The sequence below is a fragment of the Monodelphis domestica genome, chromosome 4, assembly GCF_027887165.1.
Source record: "Monodelphis domestica isolate mMonDom1 chromosome 4, mMonDom1.pri, whole genome shotgun sequence".
Classification (NCBI taxonomy): Eukaryota; Metazoa; Chordata; class Mammalia; order Didelphimorphia; family Didelphidae; genus Monodelphis; species Monodelphis domestica.
This window is the reverse complement of record NC_077230.1, coordinates 30,139,829-30,153,921: the sequence shown is the minus strand read 5'-3', so window position 1 is coordinate 30,153,921 and position 14,093 is coordinate 30,139,829. Positions and strand designations below refer to the sequence as shown.

The 14,093-nt window shown below is 36.6% G+C and overlaps 1 long non-coding RNA gene across 1 annotated transcript in view; it reads right to left on the bottom strand.

Moving 5' to 3' along the window:
• Nucleotides 1-553: 553 nt before the first annotated feature.
• Nucleotides 554-14,093, bottom strand: part of LOC103094713 (uncharacterized) — a 118,921-nt gene continuing 105,381 nt past the window's right edge. Inside the window, exon 3 of the long non-coding RNA XR_008918329.1 lies at nt 554-14,093. This exon is cut by the window's right edge and continues 16,822 nt beyond it. This is a non-coding gene — a long non-coding RNA (uncharacterized LOC103094713).

Sequence of the window (14,093 nt, the reverse complement as noted above, 5' to 3'; positions counted from 1 at the left end):
GATTACTGCAAAGGAATCATGGATTAAGGATAATAGGAATTATTCAATAAAGCAAACAGCAAAAAATGGCAGAAGTTATGATTGTTTTAGCAATAGAGATCTCCATTAGCCATGATAATCTAATGAGATAATGATAATCTAATTAGATGAATAAGAATAAAACATATAACAATTTCCATCTAATATTAATGATGAAATGTCCTTTAAGGGTATATTGGGCCTTGAGATATTAGTTAAGAAGAATACAAATCTTTTGCTATCAGTAAAGCAGTTAAAAACTAAGGTTTTGGTGCCTTTGTGTGTTGTCTTCTATAAAAATTGTCTGCATGTAAACTTAGAAATTGTATCTTCTCATCTATTCCAAAATCTTCCTAATGAATAGTTTCAATGGGATTTGAACACTTTATAAAATTTATCTGTAATATCTTCTGTTTAGTATTTTTTTTAACATTATTTTATTTGGTCATTTCCAAACATTATTCACTGGAAACAAAGATCATTTTCTTTTCCTCCACCCCCCTCCCACCCCCCTTCCCTCTCCCATAGCCGACGCACGATTCCACTGGTTATCACATGTGTTTCTAACCCATTTCCATGTTGTTGGTATTGGCATTAGAGTGTTCATTTAGAGTCTCTCCTCAGTCCTATCACCTCCACCCCTGTAGTCAGGCAGTTGCTTTTCCTTGTTGTTTTTACTCCCATGGTTTATCCTCTGCTTGTGGATAGTGTTTTTTAGATCCCTGCAGATTGTTCAGGGACATTGCATTGTCCCTAATGGAGAAGTCCATTACCTTCGATTGTACCACAGTGTATCAGTCTCTGTGTATAATGATTTCCTGGTTCTGCTCCTTTCGCTCTGCATCACTTCTTGGAGGTTATTCCAGTCTCCATGGAATTCCTCTACTTTATTATTCCTTTTAGCACAATAGTATTCCATCACCAACATATACCACAATTTGTTCAGCCATTCCCCAATTGATGAGCATCTCCTCGTTTTCCAATTTTTGGCCACCACAAAGAGTGCAGCTATGAATATTCTTGTACATGTCTTTTTCTCCATTATCTCTTTGGGGTACAAACCCAGCAGTGCTATGGCTAGATCAAAGGGCAGACATCTTTTATCACCCTTTGGGCATAGTTCCAAATTGCCCTCCAGAATGGTTGGATCAATTCACAACTCCACCAGCAATGAATTAGTGTCCCTACTTTGCCACATCCCCTCCAGCATTCATTACTTTCCATAGCTGTCATGTTAGCCAATCTGCTAGGTGTGAGGTGATACCTCAGAGTTGTTTTGATTTGCATCTCTCTGATTATAAGAGATGTAGAGGACTTTTTCATGTGCTTATTAATAGTTTCGATTTCTTTGACTGAGAACTGCCTGTTCATGTCCCTTGCCCATTTATCAATTGGAGAATGGCTTGATTTTTTGTACAATTGATTTAGTTCCTTGTAAATTTGAGTAATTAAACCTTTGTCAGAGGTTTTTATGAAGATTGTTTCCCAATTTGTTGCTTCCCTTCTGATTTTAGTTACATTGGTTTTGTTTGTACAAAAACTTTTTAATTTGATGTATTCCAGATTATTTATTTTGCATTTTGTAACTCTTTCTAAGTCTTGCTTGGTTTTGAAGTCTTTCCCTTCCTAAAGGTCTGACGTGTACTATTCTGTGTTTGCCTAATTTTCTTATAGTTTCCTTCTTTATGTTCAAGTCATTCACCCATTTTGAATTTATCTTGGTGTAGGGTGTGAGGTATTGATCTAAACCTAATCTTTCCCACACTGTCCTCTAATTTTCCCAGCAGTTTTTATGAAATAGTGGATTTTTGTCCCAAAAGCTGGGATTTTGGGGTTTGTCATATACTGTCTTGCTGAGGTCACTTATCCCAAGTCTATTCCACTGATCCTCCTTTCTGTCTCTTAGCCAGTACCAGATTGTTTTGGTGACCCCTGCTTTATAATAAAGTCTGAGATCGGGGACTGCAAGGCCCCCTTCCTTTGTATTTTTTTTTCATTATTTCCCTGGATATCCTTGATTCTTTGTTCTTCCAAATGAACTTTGTTATGTTTTTTTTTCTAAATCAGTAAAAAAAAAATTTTGGAAGTTCCATGGGTATGGCACTAAATAGATAGATGAGTTTGGGTATGATGGTCATTTTAATTATATTGGCTCGTCCTACCCATGAGCAGTTAATATTTTTCCAATTGTTCAAGTCTAGTTTTAGTTGTGTGGAGAGTGTTTTGTAGTTGTGTTCATATAGTTCCTGTGTTTGACTCAGGAGATAGATTCCTAAGTATTTTATTTTGTCTAAGGTAATTTTAAATGGGATTTCTCTTTCTAGTTCTTGCTGCTGAACTCTTTTGGAATTATATAGAAATGCTGATGACTTATGTGGGTTTATTTTGTATCTGCAACTTTGCTAAAGTTGTTGATTATTTTGATTAGCTTTTTGGTTGAATCTCTAGCATTCTTTAGGTAGACCATTATATCATCTACAAAGAGTGATAATTTGGTCTCCTCCTTGCCTATTTTAATGCCTTCAATTTCTTTTTATTCTCTAATTGCTACTGCTAGTGTTTCTAATATAATGTCAAATAATAAAGGTGATAATGGGCATCCTTATTTCACTCCTGATCTTAATGGGAATGAATTTAGTTCATCCCCATTGCAGATGATATTAGTTGATGGTTTTAGATATATACGGTTTATTATTTTTAGGAACGGCCCTTCTATTCCTATGCTTTCCAGTGTTTTTAATAGGAATGGGTGTTGTATTTTATCAAAGACTTTTTCTGCATCTATTGAAATAATTATGTGATTTTTGTTGGTTTGCTTGTTGATGTGGTCAATTATGTGGATGGTTTTCCTAATATTGAACCAGCCCTGCATCCCTGGTATGAATCCTACTTGATCATGGTGAATGATTCTTATGATCACTTGCTGGAGTCTTTTTGCTAGTATCCTATTTAAGATTTTTGCATCAATATTCATTAGGGAGATTGGTCTATAATTTTCTTTCTCTGTTTTTGGCCTGCCTGGCTTTGGAATTAGTACCATGTTTGTGTCATAAAAGGAATTTGGTAGAACTCCCTCTTTGCTTATCATGTCAAATAGTTTGTATAGTATTGGAGTTAGCTGTTCTTTGAATGTTTGATAGAATTCACTGGTGAATCCATCAGGCCCTGGGGATTTTTTCTTAGGAAGTTCTTTGATGGCCTGTTGGATTTCTTTTTCTGCTATGGGATTATTTAAGAAATCTATTTCTTCTTCTGTTAGTCTAGGCAATTTATATTTTTGTAAATATTCATCCATATCACCTATGTTGGTATATTTATTGCCATATAGTTGGGCAAAGTAGTTTTTAATGATTGCCTTAATTTCCTCTTGATTCTCCAATCCCCTTTTCATCCTTGATGCTATTAATTTGCCTTTCTTCTTTCCTTTTTTAAATTAGATTGACCAGTATTTTGTCTATTTTGTCTGTTTTTTCAAGGTACCAGCTTCTAGTCTTGTTTATTAGCTCAATAGTTCTATCACTTTCAATTTTATTAATTTCTCTCTTAATTTTTAGGATCTCTAGTTTGCTTTCCTTCTGGGGGTTTTTAATTTGTTCGTTCTCAAGTTTTTTGATTGCATTTCCAATTCCTTAATCTTTGTCCTCCCTAATTTGTTAATATATGCACTCAGAGATATGAATTTTCCTCTAAGTACTGCCTTGGCTGCATCCCATATAGTTTGAAAGGATGTCTCACCATTGTCATTTTCCTCAATGAAATTATTGTTTCTATGACTTCTTCTCTAACTAACAGATTTTGGAGTATCATATTATTTAATTTTCAATTAATTTTTGATTTGGCTCTCCATGTACCCTTACCGATCAATATTTTTATTGCCTTGTGATCTGAAAAGGCTGCATTTATTATTTCTGCTTTTCTGCATTTGAGTGCCATGTTTCTGTGACCTAGTGTATGATCTATTTTTGTGAATGTGCCATGTGGTGCTGAAAAGGTGTATTCCTTTTTGTTCGTATTTATTTTTAATAAATTTTTCTCCATATGTCTATTAACTCTAATTTTTCTAAAATTTCATTCTCCTCTTTTACTTCTTTCTTGTTTATTTTTTGGTTTGATTTATCTAAATTTGATAGTTGTTTGTTCAAGTATCCCACTAATATGGTTTTACTGTCTATTTCCTCCTTCAATTCTCCTAGTTTCTCTATTAAAAATTTTTATACTATACTATTTGGTGCATACATGTTGATTAATGATATTTCCTCATTGTCTATACTCCCTTTTAACAGAATATATTTACCTTCCCTGTCCCTTTTGATCAGGTCTATTTGTGCTTTGGCTTTGTCAGATATCATGATTGCAACTCCTGCCTTCTTTCTATCAGTTAAGGCCCAAAAGGTCTTACTCCAACCTTTAATTCTAACCTTGTGAGTATCGACCCGCCTCATAGTGTTTTTTGAAGACAACAGATGGTAGGGTTTTGGGTTCTAATCCAATTTGCTATTTGTCTACATTTTATGGGTGAGTTCATCCCATTCACGTTCAAAGTTATGATTGTCATTTGTGGATTTGCTGGCATTCAATTTTTCAATAGTCACCTTTTTCCCTTTCTTCCTGGAGGCTTGATTTTGGGCCATGTGAGCCATCCCTTTGGTGGTTTTATTCCCCTTTCCTTTTTGGTCTGGGGTCTGGGTGATATGGGCGGGTTTTCTGTGAATTTAGGTTGCCTCAGATTAGTTCTTCCCAGCTTCCAAGGTTTCTTACAGTGCTGGGGACCTGATCATAGCCAAACTGCCCAGGTGTTCAGCTCCACCCAGGTAATCAGCACGTGGTCCGCCCCTGGTGTTTAGCTATGCTCAGAGACTCAGCGCAACCACTCCGAGTACAGCTCTGCGGCCCATGTGCTCAGCGCAGGATTCTCCTGTGAAACTGCCCTGAGATGTTGTTTCCTGGCAGCCCCCAGATCCCAAGGTCCCTGGAGTGCCTCCCCAGACAGAGACGTTCCCCACTCACTCGCTGTCCCAGTGAGCGTTCCGGTAGCTCACTCTGGTTTGGTGGGGGAGGTGTGTGTGGGGGGAAGGGCGGCTCAGTTCATGTTTCTGTGCAAGCTTTACCTCCTTCTTATTATAGTGTGGAAATGTTCAAGCCCCACGTACCTTTGCCTCTGTGGAGTACTGGGAGTACTGGGGAGTCCTTCTGTTTCTCCAAAGGTGATTTTTATGCTTCTTTGATGTAGTCTATTTCGTTCGGTGCCGGGGAGAGGAAGTGTGTGGTGTCTAGATTGAAGCCATGTTTACCCAGAAGTCCTCTCTTTAGTATTTTTTAAAAACTATGAAAAAATATTGCATAATTGTTGCTAAGATTGAAAAATGTGTGACACAATTTGCTTCAAGGTGAATAAAACTCAAGCTTAGAGTTTTAACTTAGTGATCCTGAAAATCTTTTCACTATGATCCTCAAGATATTCCCCTTGGATATCTTAAAGAGATTTTTCTTTATCTCCCCCTCTGTCTCCTTAAGAGTCTAGAGAACAGGATTTCTAAGTAGATCAGAACTGACAGGTTCAGCAAGTGAGTGAGTCAGAAATGAAGAATCTGTTACCAGGGAGAACAGGTCTGAGGAGAGGAAGTAGCAGACCCTCCGACAAGAAGTTAGGGGGGACAGTTGGTGAGTCAGGGGAAAGGAAGCAGCCACTGACAGTTGGGGTCTCTTGCCTCTGGAATCTCTAAGGAGCAGGTCTGTCTCAGAGGCAAGAATATGCTGACAGTTGGCTACTGATAGTTGGGCTGCTATAGAAAACTGATTGAAGGAGTGTGTGGGTGGGAGCTGTCTATTATTTTAGGGAGTTAGGTAGTTAGGGAATAATTTCTAGATAGAGTAGATTAGGCCTAGTGTGCCAGGCAGAAGAACCTGTCCTGAGAAGACAGAGTTAGTTTTAGGAAATTTTAGGTAGTTATTAGGAATTTTAGGTATATTTATAGAGTATAAGATTAATAATTTCTCTTTCCTCTTTTCTGTATTTATATCTGTATTTCCTTCTTAGATTAAACAAAGTTTCTGTTAAACTGCTCTCCTCACTTTGTCAAATTCCTTAATTTAACCCTTATAGATATGGTATAATTTTTCTGCCTGCTTTCCTTGAATCTGCTATTCATCAATACAAATGTATTCTCTGCTCCTGGTGCAGTCACTGCCATCAGTGCCTGCTGTACTGGCTACATTGTTAGGATACCAATGGAAAAAATCCAAAACTTCTAATCCTTTGAATTTCATTGCCAAAGGTGGGGAGGGACAGAGAGGCCATATCTGATCTGGGATTCTTCTCTAACCCCTAAGTGACTCCTTAGCACAGAACTGACTTGAACCTTCTACCACTAACATTTCAGATATTCTAAATGCTCAATTCCAAATTACCTTTTTTGGTTTCACTATCCCTGCAGAGGATAGCCAAGTCCCTCAATGAATCCAAAGAGAATTAATTACACATCTTGCTGAAATACCATAATTAAATAGACATCCCTTCCCTTATTCATAATAATCATTGATTCAAATGGAATTAGTTTTCACCTGACAAATATATAAGGGTAGCATTTTGTCAGTTAAAGTGGAATAGGGGTGATTTGATTAACTCAACTAACACTCGTTCTTATCCATTGATAGACTAACCATATCTAATGTTTTCCATCTAAATTCATTGCCTGGAAAAGGCATTCTTCAACCATTCATTTTCCTGTATGGGCAATTTGTAAAAATTCTTTTTCATTTCATTGCAGAATCTTTGAAGGGTTCTTATAGTTTGTAAATCACTAAAAGAAAAAAAATTGGAACTTATCACTTGTAGGAGAGACCTCTTCCATTTGGACTTCATGTTAGACACTCTCTAAGATAGTAGCAAACACTTTTGGCAAGCATACATCTTCCTATTTTATGCAATGCCTTGATAGTTCTTATGAAAGATTCATTAAGCAAAGGAATCTTTATTTTTGCATCCTTTAAATACTTGTATGATTTTTACATTCACATGGACAACACTTTATAGACAGAGAGCTTTTAAGATAGCATTTTTCTTTAATGAACCAAATATTTTTGCTTCTTACTCTAGAACAATATATTACAACATATATGTACATGAAAATAAGTGCACATAAGGGCATGATACAAATATGTATATATTTATCTTTAATCAGTATATGTATTAACACAACTTTATCTCATTATTTCTGTGCCTATTAGTGTATATTGATTGAAACTAGAAAGCAAAACTCATTTGTTAAATTTCTTTATCTGAAACAGATGTCATGTATACCACAATTTTATTTAATATGACATTTTTCCCAGTACTTATCATAAACACTGCAATACCAAATGACTAAATATTACATGGAACATTGCTTTGAACACAAAATAAAATTCCATTGATACCTGTATTTGCTTTTCCTATAAGAGGAGCCATCCTTCCATAACTTCCTTTCATCTTCTTGTTTCATTCATAGCTGTTACTCAGTTCTTCTAGTACTATTTGTAAAAATTGGTCATTGGACAAAATATTAATTATCAATATTAAAATTGCATCAATTATTTAGGAAATATTTAGAGATAATCTAAAGACTAGGTGACTCTCAGAATGTTCTTGCTCCTTTCCTGCCACTCTGATACTGTCTTTGAAGAAGCAAGAAGTAATCACATTTGTTTGAGGACATGAGTCTTTAGTATTTAGTTTATCAGGTGCTGAGGCTAAAGAATTCATCACTTAGGGGAAAGCTAGGTATCACAGTGGATAGGGTCCCAGACTTAGAGGGAACACTTAGGTTCAAATATTGACTCAGATATTTCCTAGCTCTGTGATCCTGAGCAAGTCACTTAACACCAATGGCCTAGCCCTTAGTGCTCTTCTGACTTAAAATCAATATTTAGTATAGATTATAGGTTTCAAAAAAACATAAAAAGGATTAATGGGGAGGCGACTGGAATTAAATCAGTCCACACTTATTTAGGTCAGTTTTTAGAAATTGGATGCAGTCTTTTTTTTTAGAACATTTGTAAATAGAACTTTCCAGTTCCATTAGCATACACTTAAGGAAACCAGAAATTCCACGTCACAATGAAGTATTGGTGTTGAACATTGTATAAAGTAATGGTCATCTTAGAATAAAGAAAGTTAATGTAACCCTCCTCCTCCTCAGCCAGAGATATAATTTCTAAACTCATTTGGTTGCTTTGTAAATGTATATTATTTGTTCTGTGAAGCATATAGCTTGACTATAAACTATTTGTATTCTCTATCATAATTCAGAGTATATAATATATTGAGAGTAGATCAGTAGCATAATTTTCCATTTAAAACTCTACTTTCTATGTAGGTCATTGTTTTAATCTTTTACTTTCTTTGTCTCATTTTTGAGCTGCTCAATTCTGGCTTTAAAGACACTATTTTGTTGTTTTAGTTTATGTGCCTCTATTTCCAAATGATCTATTTTGATTTTTAAGCTCCTTTCCCAATTTTTTTAATCTCTCTTAATTGTTTTAAAAGTTATGTTTTGAGTTCTTCCAAAGCCTGAGTTCAATTCATGGGAGTTTCTGAGTTTTTGCCTGGTGTTGTCCTTCTCTTTCACTTGTTCTTTGTTCATTACCTAATTAGAAACTATCCATTGTAATTTCCTTTTTTCTTTTTCTCTTTTTTTCATATTTTTTTTCCTTCTTTCCCTCTTCTTTTTAACTACATTCTTGCTCCTCTGTTTATTTGAGATCAGTGAGTTTAGTTTTTTTCTGCCCTAAAAGGGGCTTCTTCTCTGTTCTGCTGATTAACTGGATTAGGCTGCAGAAAATGACCTGATGTATTAATGTGACCCAAGGCCAGATCTTTCCCAGCTGCCCTTGGTCCTCCTCTCTACTTCTGTCTGTCAGTCCTCTCCATGCCAGTTGCTCCCAGTCAGAGCCCTGAGCTTCCCATGGTGGGACCAAGGTACTCCATTGGGGTTGCAAACTTTGCCCTGGGATCCCAATCAACTGAATTCTTATTGAGGGTTTCAGAGCAGTAGATGGGGGAGGAGTATTGGAGCTTTCACTTACACCTGTGAATTAGACTTTATCTGTGTACCTTTCAGGTTGAATCAAGTAGGAGAGACCTATCTGGTTTTTGACTTTGGCGTTGTCTTTTTTGTACACTTGCTCTTCTGGTTATTAGCTTTATAGTATTGAGCTTTTCTGCTCTCTGGAGGCTTCTCTCTGCATTATTGATAAACTGGATTAAACCAGTTGAACTGATCTGCAGAGGCAAATGTGCCTTGAGGTCAAAACTTCCAAAGGCAGAGGACTAAAATGGAGGTATGGTAGGTAAAGGCTGAGATCAGCCTTCCATTTTCTCTGCTTCTCTCCTCCAGGTGCCTCCTTGCCAGCTGTGGTCAGAGCTCCGAGCTTCAGAAAGTTGTGGTAGCTAGGTAGTCTGTCTTAGTTGGAGTCCTTGCTGGGAGATTCCACCAACCACCCTAATCTCAGCATGGTAGGTGGAGGAGGGGCACTGGGACTTCCTTTTTTCTTTTCCTTAAACCTGAGAATTCAACCATCTCTGCATATCTTTAAGTTGAATCCAGCAGGAGAGTCCCCCAGTTCTGTCTTATTGTTGGATTTGATTTTCTGTCCCCCTTGAAGAGCTTTGTTTTTTGACTCTGGTGGAAGGGTTTTCACAGAGCAATCAACTTTTGCTGCTTCTAAGCCACCATCTTGACTCTGCCCCTCAAAACTCTATTTTCTAAACATCAGCTAACTGCTAAGGTGTCATTTAGAAGGGCACTGTTAGTTGAACAAACTATAGGCCTAGAGATCAAAGAAAAAGATAACATGCCAAAAGAAAATTCATTTAGTTTTTGGTTACTACTTATTTTGAATAGTAAATCAAAAAGCATTTAAGTAAAACTGCTTATTCATGAGTAAGGACTTGTAATCATTTTTAATATAACTTTTAATGGATATCAAGAGGAAAAGGCAACAAGATGCCATATATTTGTTACAAAATTTGGTTTTATAAAGGCTCCTGCAAAATACATATGGTTTTGGAGGAAGAGCCAAGCAGTATCTCAAGTTCTTCTCTATAAATTCCTCTTAACTGGTCTAAAAAAATGTACCAGACCAAATCCTGTAGGATAAATCCAGAGTCTTTTGTGTAGTCCAGGTCAGCATGGGGGAACAGATGGAGTCTGGGATGGACTAGGAGGAAGTCGCACAGAGGACTACAACACCAGGGGAAGGTTGTGCACCAAGAAAAGAGATTTCAGACTCATCCTGGAATATTTGCAGTTCATAGGGACTGATGCCAAATGGAAGGTTGTTTTTTTACACACTACCCTATCTAAAGTAGAAGAAAGCATTAATTCATGTGCTGAGGACTCCTAGTCAAGATCATATACAAATTCCTGTCACCACTATACAGGTACAAACAACTTGAAATATGATATTCCAGAAACCAAAGTACATGGGATTACAGCCAAGAATAATTTACTCAACAAAACTAAGTATAATGCTACTATGTGAAAAAAAAATTTAATCTATAATGAAACAGAGGACTTTCAATTGTTCTTGATGAAAAACCCAGGGCTATGAAGAAACTCTGAAGTACAAAAAAGTAAATAGGAATGAACAATGATAAAATGCCAAATGATGATAAACTTCTTATATATGATACATTTGTCACTTCTCATCCCTATCAATATCAATATACATAGGAGGAGTCCAAATAAATAAGGCCTGGGAGTGGTTGTGTTATCTTAATTTTGAGGATGGAGAAAGAGAAGGGAAGAGCATATCAAGGGGCCAAGAAAGGAATGTTAAGGAAAATTATCCCACATGGAGTGCATAAGTAGACATTTATACAAATAAGTAGGAAGGGGTGGGCAGAAATATCTGACACACTTGAACCTCATTGTCATCTGATCTGATAAAAAAAATAGAAAAGAAGACATAAACACACACATGGAGTTGATACTACAGAAATGAATTTCACTCAATAATGAAATTTCCTACTTAGCTATACTAATTTTGGACTTCCTTGAATTCTTCACCATGCCCCCAGTTAATTTATCATAGAAAAATCTCATCATCTTGCAAGATCTAACCTCTCTCATTATTCATATTTCATTGGTACCTTCTGCCCCTGGATTAGAGGATGAAGAAATAAACTCCAATATTTAAGGCGAAGGGACAGGAAAGACATTTTTTCACATATATTCTAATTTCTTACTCAGTTTCAATAATTTTGTAATTCTTTTTTTTTGTTTTATTTATTTTTTGTTTTTAATTCTTTAATTTCTCTATCATGTCTCCTATAACTGTAAGCCTCTCCCAGCTGTTTCACTTTCTTTTTTTTTTAATATGGTCTTCCTACATTAGACTGTAAACTCTTTGAGGGAAGGAACTTCTATATCTTCCATGCTTAGTGCAGTGCCTAGCAAATAGTGGATGCTTAGTAAATATTTACTGATTTTATTGAGGAAGGAGGAGAAATTAGAGAACGAATAGATTAAAAGAGGGGTTAATCCTAAACAAAACAAAAACATTTATAATTCTTTTTGAATTGGCAAAGAGTAAGAATCTCAGGGAGTACTCATATATTGTGGGAATTGATGAAAAAATTATGATATATAAATGTGATACGACAGCTCTCTCAACAGTATAATGACCAAACCGGATTTTGGAAAACTAATAATGAAACATATTACCTGCCTCCTGACAGTGAGGTAAAGGACTCAGAATTGAGAGAGGAAAAAAATTGAAGACACAGGCAATGTTGAAATTTGTTTTGATCAATTATACTTGTTTAATGGGTTTTTATTTTCCATGTATATTCAAAGAGAAAGAAGGGTTTTGGTGGAAGGATAAGAAGGCAAATATTGACTGATTAAAAGAAAATATTTTTGAAAAAAAAATAAAGAAAAAGAAAACTTGGAAACTCTCTTCAACAAAATGGCCAACCGTAATTCCTAAGGTCTCATGAAGAAACATGGTGTTTCCAGACAAAGAGGTGATGAACTCAGAGCACAGATTCACATTCACACTTGCACGTGTACACATACACATGCAAACATACACACAAGTTCATCCTCATCCTCAGGCTGAATATTTGTGAATTTGCCTATTCACTAAAATTTATTTTTAAACTCCAAATTGATATTTGGCTTGTCTTACTGGTCATTCTTTGATGTTTGTAGAGCAGCAAAATTTTTGAGGACAGATGAGACTGAAGAAGGTGAGGCTTGCCCTGATTATTTCAGTACTGTAGGTTTTGGAGATCCCACACTCTTTTTCCTCTTACTATGTGACTGACCTCTCCTTCTTTGCCACCTTTGAAGGATTCTCCTCCCATAATATCCCTCAGGGTTCTGTCCTGGATCCTCTTCTCTTCTCTTGCTATATTACTTCACTTAATGATCTCATCAGTTCCCATGGATTTAATTGTCATTTGTATGAAACTTGTTAAATGCAGGGATCACAAGAGGCTATTTTGTTTTCACTGACTTCATGACTGGAACAGATCATGTGACATCTCTGGAAACTTACCACTTGAGATGCATTGTAGGAAGATGGCAGAGTAGATTTTGAGGCTTCCTCATCCTCTTAGTACCTCCACAAACAACTCAAAATAACTTCACAAAATCAAATGCAAAAATAGAAAGGCACCTGGGAGTGAAATTGAACAGTCAGGAATAACTAGGAAGAAAGATTTCTGACTTTGATAGCCTCAGTCACATCACCATAGTGGGTAGGAACAAAGCCAAGAAGAATGAGATCAACAGCCAGCAAACACACCTTGTTTACTGAACCTTGGTGCTTCCATTCTGGAGGTGTATAAATGGACATTTTGAACCCTAGACTTCATTCCCCAGAAATCCTTGGTATTTCCCCGAATTCCCTATAATCTCTCCTGAGTCTCCACGTTGGCGAGATCACAATTGGTATGTAACTGGCAGTAATGGCTCCCAGGCTCTCTTCCTCTGCAAAGATGTAGCAAGTATAGTGGTAAGCTAAGTGCCAGGATTTTAAATGGGCTAATCAGCCATGGGCACGTGGTTTTTTATTTGTATCTTCTTTATTCCTTGATTTCTAATGATCCTTAATAGACCTCATAAAATATAATATTTTTATTATTAGAGATATAATTTAATTTTTACAGAGGATACAATTGGAATCCATGGCCACAGGACCAATGTGCCTGCTGTAGCCTTGACTCCAGAGACTCTGGCTGGCCCACAGCAGAAGACTGAAGGATGGGATTCTATAGTGGCTATAGGCACCAAGCCTTAGGGCAGGAACTCAAACCTTGGTGCTAACAAACAAGGAACGTTGGAAGCACAAGGAATTTGGACTAGATACCTGCTATATCCTGGGCTATAACAATAGAAGATTAGTGAGGGAGGTGCACACACTGGTGATTGTGGTTAATGAGGGTCAGGTGCAGTCACTCCCAGGTGAGTAGAGTTCCTGGTTTAGCCACAGGAATAGTATGCTTGAAGCTGCAGTAGCAGAACTAGGCTCTTGTTGGGGTTCCTGAGATCAGTCACAGAACTGGGGCTTTAGCAGGAGGTGGGAAGTGCATCTGACCCTGAACTATAAAAAAATAAAATAACTAAGGAAAAAAAAACATACAATCCTAAAACCTAAGATAACATACCTCCCTACATCAGAAACCATGGCCTCAAGTAAAAAGCCAATAATTAAGTCTACTGGCCTTGTGACCAAACTTAAAACAAATGAATAAAAATGGGTAAGTAAAGGAGAAAGAACCTGTGAAGATTAAATTTAACTCTCCCCTGATTGTGAAAATGAAATTAATGAACTCTCCCCTGATTGTGAAAATAAAATTAAATCTCTTGCCCAGTTTTAGATTTAATCACCAAAAGTATAAACACCCTACTTAAAAGTTGAGTGGGGAGATCTGTCTATTTTTAGATTTAATCACCAAAGATGTAAACACCCCATTCACACTTGAGTGGGGGAGGTCTGTGACCCATGTGTGCAATAGTGGGTGATGAACCAGAGTTAAACTGCCTCTGAGCAGTCCTAAAGCAAAGTTTCAACTGTGATTGGTAGAC